This window comes from Bufo bufo, chromosome 4 (assembly GCF_905171765.1).
Source record: "Bufo bufo chromosome 4, aBufBuf1.1, whole genome shotgun sequence".
Classification (NCBI taxonomy): domain Eukaryota; kingdom Metazoa; phylum Chordata; class Amphibia; order Anura; family Bufonidae; genus Bufo; species Bufo bufo.
In genome coordinates, this window is record NC_053392.1 from 302749588 (window position 1) to 302762954 (window position 13367).

A 13367-nucleotide genomic window follows, 5' to 3' on the forward strand; every position below is an offset into this window, starting at 1 on the left:
GAATTAGGCCAGCTAATGAGTCTGTCTCTATATATACACACACTCCTTCCCAAACTCCTCCCCCAGCAACAAATGTAACACCTTAGTGAGCTAGGCTCATTAGCAAACGCACAATAGCAAACAGCTGACCGAATTCCTTACCTCTTCTCAAGCAATGATCAGCAAAAACAACACAGATGAGCCAGTTGGAGACTCTAAGCCAGACCTGGGCAAACTACGGCCCGCGGGCCGTATACGGCCCGGCGGACCTTTTAATCCGGCCCCCGGCATTTTTGTTGCCGCCGCCGCCGCCGGCCCTGTAACAGCAAGGAGTCACTGTCCGGAGTGAGGAGGGGGCGGGGCCCGCGGCCGCTCTGCGCTCCGCTCTGCTGCCTGGCCTGCCTGTCTCTTTAACAGAGCAGACCAGTGGCTGCTGGAGCGTGATGCAGCTGCCGCACAGGCAGAAAGAGGAAGGAGGCGGAGCCCCAGCCAGCAGCCACAGCCAAAGCCAAGCAACTAACAGAACTTACAGGTATTTGGTGGGGGTGGGGGGGGGCTCATATAGGACAGGGGGACAGTGTGTGCTTTCCTGCCTGCTACTACATCACCCCCCCCCCCCCAGGGATTGTGGGGGTCATTAAGGGTTGGACTTGCTGCTGATGTTGAGTGTGCCAGTGTGTGTGTGTCCGTCCCTGTGTGTGTGTGTCTGTCCCTTTGTGTGTGTGTGTGTGTCCGTCCCTGTGTGTGTGTCTGTCCCTTTGTGTGTGTGTGTCTATCCCTGTGTGTGTGTGTTTGTCCCTTTGTGTGTGTGTGTGTGTCCATCCCTGTGTGTGTGTGTTTGTCCCTTTGTGTGTGTGTCCCCGTCCCTGTGTGTGTCCGTCCGTGTGTGTCTGTCCCTTTGTGTGTGTCCGTCCCTTTGTGTGTGTGTGAGTGTGTCTGTCCCTTTGTGTGTGTCCCCGTCCCTGTGTGTATGTCTCTCCCTGTGTGTATCACCTTGCCCACAGTGTTCCTATGTCTTGACGCAGCTGCTTCAGAACGTTCTGTGCGGGGAAGAAGATGGAAGAGGAGGCAGCGCCAGCATGGAGTCTGTGCGATAGACACAGGGAGGCACACTAAGGACGAAGGTAACACTTCCACATGATCTACACTAGTGTTATCTGTGGTTTTACATAGGACTGCAGGTAACACTACTACATTATTTAGCACTAGTGTTATCTGTGGTTTTACATAGGACTGCAGGTAACACTACCACAAGGTTAGCTCACACAGGGCGCCTGAACACCTAAGGCCGGCCCTGGCTGCGCACCCCAGCGCCAAGGGATGACGTCACTGATGTAATATGCCTCTTATATGTGGAGAGCGGTGATGTCACAGATGTAATATATTACTTATAAGTGATATATTACATCAGTGACATCACCACTCTCCACACATAAGTAATATATTACATCAGTGACATCACTGCTGTCCACATATACCGGTAAGTAATACATTACATCAGTGACATCACCGCTCATCACATATATGTGGAGAGCGGTGATGTCACTGATGTAATATATCACCTATATGTGGACAGCGGTGATGTCACTGATGTAATATAACATTATATGTGGAGAGCGGTGATGTCACTGATGTAAAATATCACTTATATGTAGAGAGCGGTGATGTCACTGATGTAATATAACATTCTATGTGGAGAGTGTTCATGTCACTGATGCAATACAGCGCTCCAGATGGCGACCAAAATGGTCGCCAATGCGCCTTAAAATTTGCAGATGGCGACAAGACTTGTCATAGGCTACAGGCCTGAGGTCTATTTGGTAGTGAAATCCCAGCGCAGGCAGGCATGATGATGTCATCACGCCCGCCTGTGCCAGGACGCGGTGATTTTATGCAGTATTGAGTTTAGCCTTTTGGCCCGGCCCTCCAAAATATTTTCAGTTTCTCATGTGGCCCCATCGAAAAAATAATTGCCCACCCCTGCTCTAAGCCAATCTCTTGCAGTATCTCTTGAATCTCTTCAGTCTGCTGCAATATCTCTTTACTAGTACTTAATGTAGTACTTGAAGCTAGTACTTTCAGCTAATGAATTAGGCCAGCTAATGAGTGTCTCTATATATACACACACTCCTTCCCAAACTCCTCCCCCAGCAACAAATGTAACACCTTAGTGAGCTAGGCTCATTAGCAAACGCACAATAGCAAACAGCTGACCGAATTCCTTACCTCTTCTCAAGCAATGATCAGCAAAAACAACACAGATGAGCCAGTTGGAGACTCTAAGCCAATCTCTTGCAGTATCTCTTGAATCTCTTCAGTCTGCTGCAATATCTCTTTACTAGTACTTAATGTAGTACTTGAAGCTAGTACTTTCAGCTAATGAATTAGGCCAGCTAATGAGTCTGTCTCTATATATACACACACTCCTTCCCAAACTCCTCCCCCAGCAACAAATGTAACACCTTAGTGAGCTAGGCTCATTAGCAAACGCACAATAGCAAACAGCTGACCGAATTCCTTACCTCTTCTCAAGCAATGATCAGCAAAAACAACACAGATGAGCCAGTTGGAGACTCTAAGCCAATCTCTTGCAGTATCTCTTGAATCTCTTCAGTCTGCTGCAATATCTCTTTACTAGTACTTAATGTAGTACTTGAAGCTAGTACTTTCAGCTAATGAATTAGGCCAGCTAATGAGTCTGTCTCTATATATACACACACTCCTTCCCAAACTCCTCCCCCAGCAACAAATGTAACACCTTAGTGAGCTAGGCTCATTAGCAAACGCACAATAGCAAACAGCTGACCGAATTCCTTACCTCTTCTCAAGCAATGATCAGCAAAAACAACACAGATGAGCCAGTTGGAGACTCTAAGCCAATCTCTTGCAGTATCTCTTGAATCTCTTCAGTCTGCTGCAATATCTCTTTACTAGTACTTAATGTAGTACTTGAAGCTAGTACTTTCAGCTAATGAATTAGGCCAGCTAATGAGTCTGTCTCTATATATACACACACTCCTTCCCAAACTCCTCCCCCAGCAACAAATGTAACACCTTAGTGAGCTAGGCTCATTAGCAAACGCACAATAGCAAACAGCTGACCGAATTCCTTACCTCTTCTCAAGCAATGATCAGCAAAAACAACACAGATGAGCCAGTTGGAGACTCTAAGCCAATCTCTTGCAGTATCTCTTGAATCTCTTCAGTCTGCTGCAATATCTCTTTACTAGTACTTAATGTAGTACTTGAAGCTAGTACTTTCAGCTAATGAATTAGGCCAGCTAATGAGTCTGTCTCTATATATACACACACTCCTTCCCAAACTCCTCCCCCAGCAACAAATGTAACACCTTAGTGAGCTAGGCTCATTAGCAAACGCACAATAGCAAACAGCTGACCGAATTCCTTACCTCTTCTCAAGCAATGATCAGCAAAAACAACACAGATGAGCCAGTTGGAGACTCTGAGCCAATCTCTTGCAGTATCTCTTGAATCTCTTCAGTCTGCTGCAATATCTCTTTACTAGTACTTAATGTAGTACTTGAAGCTAGTACTTTCAGCTAATGAATTAGGCCAGCTAATGAGTCTGTCTCTATATATACACACACACTCCTTCCCAAACTCCTCCCCCAGCAACAAATGTAACACCTTAGTGAGCTAGGCTCATTAGCAAACGCACAATAGCAAACAGCTGACCGAATTCCTTACCTCTTCTCAAGCAATGATCAGCAAAAACAACACAGATGAGCCAGTTGGAGACTCTAAGCCAATCTCTTGCAGTATCTCTTGAATCTCTTCAGTCTGCTGCAATATCTCTTTACTAGTACTTAATGTAGTACTTGAAGCTAGTACTTTCAGCTAATGAATTAGGCCAGCTAATGAGTCTGTCTCTATATATACACACACTCCTTCCCAAACTCCTCCCCCAGCAACAAATGTAACACCTTAGTGAGCTAGGCTCATTAGCAAACGCACAATAGCAAACAGCTGACCGAATTCCTTACCTCTTCTCAAGCAATGATCAGCAAAAACAACACAGATGAGCCAGTTGGAGACTCTAAGCCAATCTCTTGCAGTATCTCTTGAATCTCTTCAGTCTGCTGCAATATCTCTTTACTAGTACTTAATGTAGTACTTGAAGCTAGTACTTTCAGCTAATGAAAATGGGACATAAATTCCAGACACGTGGATACCCTAAAAAACTCATCCAAGAACATATTAATAGGGTCAAACCCCTCACTAAAGAGATCATTAAGGAGGGACTAGGTGACCCCAAACGGTCCCAGTCTCAGATTCCATTTGTTTCAGAGTTCAGTACCAATAGTGCGAATATTGCTGCCATAATTAAAAAACATTGCCGAATTTTAGCTATCAATTTCGAGAAAGTCGAGGAATTTAAATTTCCACCCCTTTGCTCATACCGACGCAGTCGCAATCTCGGCAATAGATTGGTGAAATCCGACATTGGCACATCTAGGGAAACATGTGAGACTTATTTTGGGTCCACTAGAAAGGGCTGTTACCCATGCTATAATTGCATTAATTGTAAGTTGATGTTGAGAGGCGACACATTCGTTCATCCGGTGTCAGGGCAGAGGGTTAAAATCAGACAGTATTTAACATGCGATTCGTCTTATGTTGTCTATTTGCTGATTTGCCCCTGCAATCTTTTATACATCGGTGAGACCACTTGGGACGTAAAAACCCGGCTCAATCAGCATCGGTACTCTATCCGAAAACAAAAAATGGACCTTCCTGTGTCAAAAGATTTCGCCGAGGCCAAACATACACAAAATGATTTGAGATTTAGAATTCTGGAACAAATATCCCCCTCCAGACAAGGAGGTGACCGTATGAAACTATTAAAGAGACGTGAACTCTACTGGATCTATACTCTAGGCACCCTGAAACCACAGGGTTTAAATGTGGAATTTAGGATTGTTTAATTACCGATCATGCTTGCCCCTTTTACTGTTTGGATTGTGTATATGAAAAATAACATGTGCCATATTAATAGTTTTTTTCTTCTTTTTTTCCTTTTTCCTATATAGGATAATACTATGATCATATACTATGAATGGACATACATGGCGAAGACTGGAGGAACTGTGTCGGCCATCCCTATATATATAATTGAATTATTATGCAATGCTGAGCAGGCTAGTGACAGCCCCTGTTTGTTTTAGATGTAGCCCCAGCCCCCTTGTTTTGGGACTCGGGTGACATCAGACAGACGGGTTGGCTGCCTTGTTCACTTATTTCTTTATGCCTACCGATGCAGTGAATCCGTGCGCTCTCTAACACCATGTGTGGTTAACTCACAATTGTGGATTTTTTCCATACGGCAGTTATGAGCGGCACGGAGCGGATGCGCCGAGAAATCTGGACGGCAGGGTGGTGGTGGTGTGATTGCCACACCCCCTTGCCGATACAGATGTCCTGTCGGTGGCCGGCATTGACCTGCTGGCCCCCGATATATGGATCGGCCCTTTCTGCTGTCTACTGTGGTGTATTCTCTGTCACTCGAGTGACGTCAATGCTCTATGGGCGGCAGTGCTGTCATGCGCATGCGCCCTAATGGGATGATGCTCAGCTATAGTATGTGTCTCGCTATAATAGACAGAGCGGCGCATGCGCCGATGCCTCTTCCGGACGCCAGCAGTCTCCACCATGTCGCTTCAGCCAACATTGATCCATTCAAAGGTTTTTAATTGATTTTCTATTTATGTATTATGTAACACACCTGTTCACTTTTATATCGATTATCAATTATGTAAACATTGTTGAACCCTGCACTATATGAATTGTATTATGTATTTTTATGACTTCACTTATGTTTAATCCGATTCACATCAGGTACACAGATGAATTGCACTATTTATGTGACTGCACTTTTATTATATTTATATAATTTTACTTTATTGTATCATGAATCAATTTGTAATCTAGTTAATCACTGCCACTATTTATGTATGCTACCGTGCACATGTTACTCAGCTAGACAAAGGCTCCATAGAGAGAGCTGAAACGTTGCTGCTGGTTGGGTGAATAAACCGTCCACTTTTCTCACTACCTGGAGTGCTGCTTCCTTTTTTGTTTTTTATCTACAATCTTGGGCCTTGGTCACAGGTCTTATAGGAGGATTTTTTTGCACCCGCATACTATTTGTGTGCTGCTTCTTTTCTCTTTTTTCATAGATATATATATATATATATATATATATATATATATATCTCTATAAGTAGCCATGTTCGACAGGCAAATTTTATACAATTACTTCGCGGTCACAAAATTTTTGAATTTGTCAACCAACAATATAACTGCAGTATTTAACGCTTGTATTGGACTCTCAGAAATGCAGCAAAGGCCGCAAATGTAGTGTATTGTACAAAATGGGTGTTTTTTTTTTAACCACCTCCCGTCCACCCATAGACTATAAACGTCCAGGAGGTGGTTCTCTATTTCTGAATGGACGTTCCAGAACGTCCGTTCAGAAAGTGCAGCTGCACGCTAATCGTGCAGCTGCTGATCGGGTTGCCCGCTGTCAGTGACAGCAGGGCAACCCTTAGAGAAGGCAGGGACAGTTCCCAGGTGTCCCTGCCTTCTGGCTCGCTGCATACACAGCGCTCGCCGAGCGCTGTGTATGCAGAGCAGGAAGCGCTATGCGACCGCCGTGACCAGAGAGTGCAGGGGCTGTGTGAGGTCATCCACAGACCTCGATCAGCCCTGCACTGAGGCTGTACAGCACAGTATTGCGCTGTACAGCCTCTCTGGGGGTTGTATTTCTCATGTAACTGGGGCTACTATGTCAGCCCCAGTTACAGGAGAAATCAACAGTGAAAAAAAAAAAAGAAAAAGTGAAGTAAATGTCCCCCAGAGGTCTTGTATGACCTTATGGGGGACGAAAAGTGTAAAATCAAAAAAATAAAAATAAAGGGTTGAAAAAATAAAATAAAAAAAAGGTTTCACATGTAAAGAAAAAAATTCCCCAAGTAAGGAATAAAAAAAAAATGTTAAAAATAGAAAAAATAAAATAGACATATTTGGTATTGCCGTGTCCGTAAAAACCAGCTCTATAAAAATATCACATGACCTAACCCCTCGAGTGAACACCGTAAAAAAAAAAAAAAAAACGGTGTCAAAACAAGCAATTTTTGTCACCTTACATCACAAAAGGTGCAACACCAAGTGATCAAAAACGCGTATGTCCCACAAAATGGTACCAATAAAACCGTCACCTCATCCCGCAAAAAATGAGCCCCTACATAAGAAAATCTCTCAAAAAATAAAAAAAAATATAGTTCTCAGAACATGGACACATTAAAACATAATTTTTTTGTTTAAAAAATGCTATTATTACATAGTAACATAGTAGCATAGTACATAAGGCCGAAAAAAGACATTTGTCCATCTAGTCCGGCCTGTCATCCTGCAAGTTGATCCAGAGGAAGGCAAAAAAAAACCTGGATCAACGACCCATCTCTAGTAGCTATAGCCTGTAATATTATTACACTCCAGAAATACATCCAGGCCCCTCTTGAATTCCTTTATTGTACTCACCATCACCACCTCCTCAGGCAGAGAGTTCCATAGTCTCACTGCTCTTACCGTAAAGAATCCTTTTCTATGTTTGTGTACAAACCTTCTCTCCTCCAGATGCAGAGGATGTCCCCTCGTCACAGTCAAAGTCCTGGGGATAAATAGATAATGGGATAGATCTCTGTACTGACCCCTGATATATTTATACATAGTAATTAGATCTCCCCTCAGTCGTCTTTTTTCTAACGTGAATAACCCTAATTTTGATAATCTTTCAGGGTACTGTAGTTGCCCCATTCCAGTTATTACTTTAGTTGGCCTCCTCTGGACCCTCTCCAGCTCTGCTATGTCTGCCTTGTTTACTGGAGCCCAGAACTGTACACAGTACTCCATGTGTGGTCTGACTAATGATTTGTAAAGTAGTAGGAATATGTTCTCATCACGGGCATCTATGCCCCTTTTGATGCAACCCATTATCTTATTGGCCTTGGCAGCAGCTGCCTGACACTGTTTTTTGCAGCTTAGTTTGCTGTTTATTAAAATTCCTAGATCCTTTTCCATGTCAGTGTTACCGAGTGTTTTACCATTTAGTATGTACGGGTGACTTGCATTATTCCTTCCCATGTGCATAACTTTACATTTGTCAGTGTTAAACCTCATCTGCCACTTATCTGCCCAAGCCTGCAATCTATCCAGATCCCTCTGTAGTAGTATACTGTCCTCTTCAGTGTTAATTACTTTACACAGTTTAGTGTCATCTGCGAAAATTGATATTTTACTATGCAAGCCTTCTACAAGATCATTAATGAATATATTGAAGAGAATAGGGCCCAATACTGACCCCTGAGGTACCCCACTAGTGACAGTGACCCAATCTGAGTGTGTACCGTTAATAACCCCCCTCTGTTTTCTATCATTGAGCCAGTTACTTACCCACATACAGACGTTTTCTCTCAGTCTGAGCATTCTCATTTTATATACTAACCTTTTATGTGGTACAGTGTCAAATGCTTTGGAGAAGTCCAGATACACGACATCCATTGATTCGCCGCTGTTAAGTCTAGAACTTACCTCCTCATAGAAACTGATTAAATTAGTTTGGCATGACCGATCCCTCACGAAGCCATGCTGATATGGCGTTATTTGCTTATTTCCGTTAAGATGCTCTAACATAGCATCTCTCAGAAAACCTTCAAACAGTTTACCCACAACAGATGTTAAACTTACCGGCCTATAGTTTCCAGGCTCTGTTTTTGGACCCTTTTTGAATATTGGCACCACATTTGCTATGCGCCAATCCTGTGGGACATTCCCTGTCAGTATAGAGTCCGCAAATATCAGAAATAAGGGTCTAGCTATGACATTACTTAATTCCCTTAGGATACGGGGGTGTATGCCATCCGGTCCTGGCGATTTGTCTATTTTAATCTTTTTAAGTCGCTGTTGTACTTCTTCCTGGGTCAGACAGGACACTTTTAATGAGGAATTTACTTTTACATTCTGCATTTCATCTAACAGTTCATTTTCTTGAGTGAATACAGTGGAGAAAACAATATTTAATAGCTTTGCTTTCTCCTTGTCGCTCGCTGCAACTCCCCCCTCATTGCTCTGTAGTGGGCTGACACCTTCAGATTTATACTTTTTACCATTTATATAATTGAAGAACATTTTAGGGTTAGTTTTTCTCTCGTTGGCAATTAATCTCTCGGTCTCTAGTTTGGCAGCTTTTATTTGCTTTTTACTAGGGTTGAGCGAACCCGAACTGTAAAGTTCGGGTTCGTACCTAACTTTAGGATTTTTGGACCCCGGACCCGAACATTTCAGTAAAAGTTTGGGTTCGGGTTCGGTGTTCGGCGCTTTCTTGGCGCTTTTTGAAAGGCTGCAGAGCAGCCAATCAACAAGCGGTTAACTGACCTTAGAAGCCATCACAGCCATGCCTACTAATGGGGAATTTATTTCAACATTCAGCATTTCATCTGACAGTTTATTTTCCTCAGTGAATACATTGGAGAAAAAAATATTTAACAGCTTTGCTTTCTCCTCGTCGCTCTCTGCGACTCCCCCCTCATTACTCTTTAAAGGGCCGACACCTTCAGATTTATACTTTTTAACATTTATATAATTGAAGAACATTTTAGGGTTAGTTTTACTCTCTTTGGCAATTAATCTCTCGGTCTCTAGTTTGGCCGCTTTTATTTGTTTTTTACATGTTCTATTTTTTTCCTTATAGTTTTTCAGTGCTTCCGTGCTACCCTCCTGTTTTAGTGTTTTATATGCTTTCTTTTTGTCATTTATTGCTTTCTTTACAGTTCTGTTTATCCACATTGGTTTCTTTTTGTTCCTTAACCTTTTATTTCCATACGGTATGTACCTCTCACAATGAGATTTTAGGATGCTTTTAAAGATATCCCATTTTGTGGCTGTATTTTTATTTGTGAGGACTTTATCCCATTTAGTTAGGCCTATGGCCTCTCTTAGTTGGCTAAATTTAGCTTTTATTGTGTAAAACTTTAATAAATAAGAAAAAGTATACATATTAGGTATCGCCACGTCCGTAACAATCTGCTCTATAAAAATGTCACTTGACTGAACCCCTCAGGTGAACGCTGTAAAAATAAATAAATAGAAACTGTGCTAAAACAACCAAATTTATGGTCACCTTGCCCCATAAAGTGTTATAATGAATGATCAAAAAATCATATGTACCCAAAAATAGTAGCAATTAAACTGGCACCTTATCCCCTAGTTTCCAAAATGGGATCACTTCTTGGGAGTTTCTACTGTAAGGGTGCATCAGGGGGCTTCAAATGGGACATGGAATCTAAAAACCATGTGGAGTTCCTTTTCTTCTGTGCCCTGCCGTGTGCCCATACAGCAGTTTATGACCACATGTGGGGTGTTTCTGTAAACTGCAGAATCTGGGTAATAAATATTGAGTTTTGTTTGGCTGTTAACTAGGGTTGTCCCGATACCGATACTAGTATCGGTATCGGGACCGATTCCGAGTTTTCTCGGCGGTACTCAGCCGCCGATACCCCGCCCCGATACATAAATAGAATACTATGGGCGTAACTATGGGCGGGGCCCGGTGCAGTCACTGTACTCTTACACCGGGCCCCGCCGCTCACCAAAGTATTTATAAACGTGAATCCTTATCCTGTTATTAAGTTGAACTAACGCTGCCCTCTCCCATGTTCCCCTGTATCCCCCTGTATCCCCACAGCACTTACTTAAGCTTCCATAGCAGGCAGAGCAGACGGCAGCAGTAACGTCACTCACTGACGTAGAGCGCCTGCTCCGCCCACTTTATGAGTGAAGCAGGCGGAGCAGACGCGCGACGTCAGTGAGTGACGTTACTGGTGCCGTCTGCTCTGCCTGCTATGGAAGCTTAAGTAAGTGCTGTGGGGATACAGGGGGATACAGGGGAACATGGGAGAGGGCAGCGTTAGTTCAACTTAATAACAGGATAAGGATTCACGTTTATAAATACTTCGGTGAGCGGCGGGGCCCGGTGTATTGGGGGACACTGTTATGAGGGGGATCTGTGGATGACATATAGCAGTGTCATCCACAGATCCTCCCCATAACAGTTCCATCCACAGATCCCCTATAACAGCACCATCCACAGATCCCCCACCAAATAACAATGCCATCCTCAGATCCCCCCACCCCATAACAATGCCATCCACAGATATCCTACCCCATAGCAGTACCATCCACAGATCCCCATAACAGTGCCATCCACAGATCCCCCATAACAGTGCCATCCACAGATCCCCATAACAGTGCCATCCACAGATCCCCCATAACAGTGCCATCCACAGATCCCCCATAACAGCACCATCCACAGATCCCCATAACAGCGCCATCCACAGATCCCCCATAACAGTGCCATCCACAGATCCCCCATAACAGTGCCATCCACAGATCCCCATAACAGTGCCATCCACAGATCCCCATAACAGTGCCATCCACAGATCCCCCATAACAGTGCCATCCACAGATCCCCCATAACAGTGCCATCCACAGATCCCCCATAACAGTGCCATCCACAGATCCCCCATAACAGTGCCATCCACAGATCCCCCATAACAGTGCCATCCACAGATCCCCATAACAGCGCCATCCACAGATCCCCCATAACAGTGCCATCCACAGATCCCCCATAACAGTGCCATCCACAGATCCCCCCTAACAGTGCCATCCACAGATCCCCCATAACAGTGCCATCCACAGATCCCCCATAACAGTGCCATCCACAGATCCCCCATAACAGTGCCATCCACAGATCCCCCATAACAGTGCCATCCACAGATCCCCCATAACAGTGCCATCCACAGATCCCCCATAACAGTGCCATCCACAGATCCCCCATAACAGTGCCATCCACAGATCCCCCCTAACAGTGCCATCCACAGATCCCCCATAACAGTGCCATCCACAGATCCCCCATAACAGTGCCATCCACAGATCCCCCATAACAGTGCCATCCACAGATCCCCCATAACAGTGCCATCCACAGATCCCCCATAACAGTGCCATCCACAGATCCCCCATAACAGTGCCATCCACAGATCCCCCATAACAGTGCCATCCACAGATCCCCCATAACAGTGCCATCCACAGGTCCCCCATAACAGTGCCATCCACAGATCCCCCACATGACAGTGCGTCATCCACAGATCCACAGATCCCCCAAAACGGTCACATGACATTTAAAAAAAGTATCGGTATTCGGTATCGGTGACTACTTGAAAAAAAGTATCGGTACTTGTACTCGGTCCTAAAAAAGTGGTATCGGGACAACCCTACTGTTAACCATCGATGTGTTAAAGAAATTTTTTTATTAAAATGGAATATCTGCCAAAAAAGTGAAATTTAAAAATTTGATCTCCATTTTCCTTTAATTCTTGTGGAACGCCTAAAGGCTTAACAAAGTTTATAAAATCGGTTTTGAATACCTTGAGGTGTGTAGTTTCTACAATCGGGTCATTTATGGGGGTATCCACTATTTAGGCCCCACAAAGTGACTTCAGACCTGAACTGGTCCTTAAAAAGTGAGTTTTGGCAATTTTCTTAAAAATTAGAAGAATTGCTTCTAAACATCTAAGCCTTCTAACGTCCTAAAAAAATAAAATGACATTTCCAAAATGATGCCAACATAAAGTAGACATATGGGGAATGTTAAGTAATAAATATTTTATAAGGTATCAATTTCTGTTTTAAAAGCAGAGAAATTGACATTTAGAAAATTGGAAATTTTTCAAAATATTTGGTAAATTTGGGATTATTTCATAAATAAAGGTGAAATATTTTGACTCAAATTTATGACTGTCATGGAGTACAATGTGTCACGAGAAAACAATCTCTGAATGACTTGGATAAGTAAAGGCGTTCCAAAGTTATTACCACATAAAGTGAGATATGTCAGTTTTGCAAAATTAGGCCTGGTCAGGAAGGGGGCAAGTGGCCCAGATGGCAAGTGGTTAAACCCAGAATATAACTGCAGTATTTAAAGCTTGTATTGGACTCTCAGAAATGCAGCAAAGGCCGCAAATGTAGTGTCTTGCACAAAATGGGTGTTTTTTTAAAACCACAATATAACAGCAGTATTTAACGCTTGTACAGTCCTGATCAAAAGTTCAAGACCACTTGAAAAATTGCAAAAAATCTTATTTTACATTGTTGGATCTTAACAAGGTTCCAAGTAGAGCTTCAACATGCAACAAGAAGAAATGAGAGTGAGACAAAACATTTTTTGAGCATTCAATTAATTGAAAATAACGATTCAACTGAAACAGGCTGTTTTTCAGCTGATCCAAATTTTAGGACCACATGCCTTTAACCCC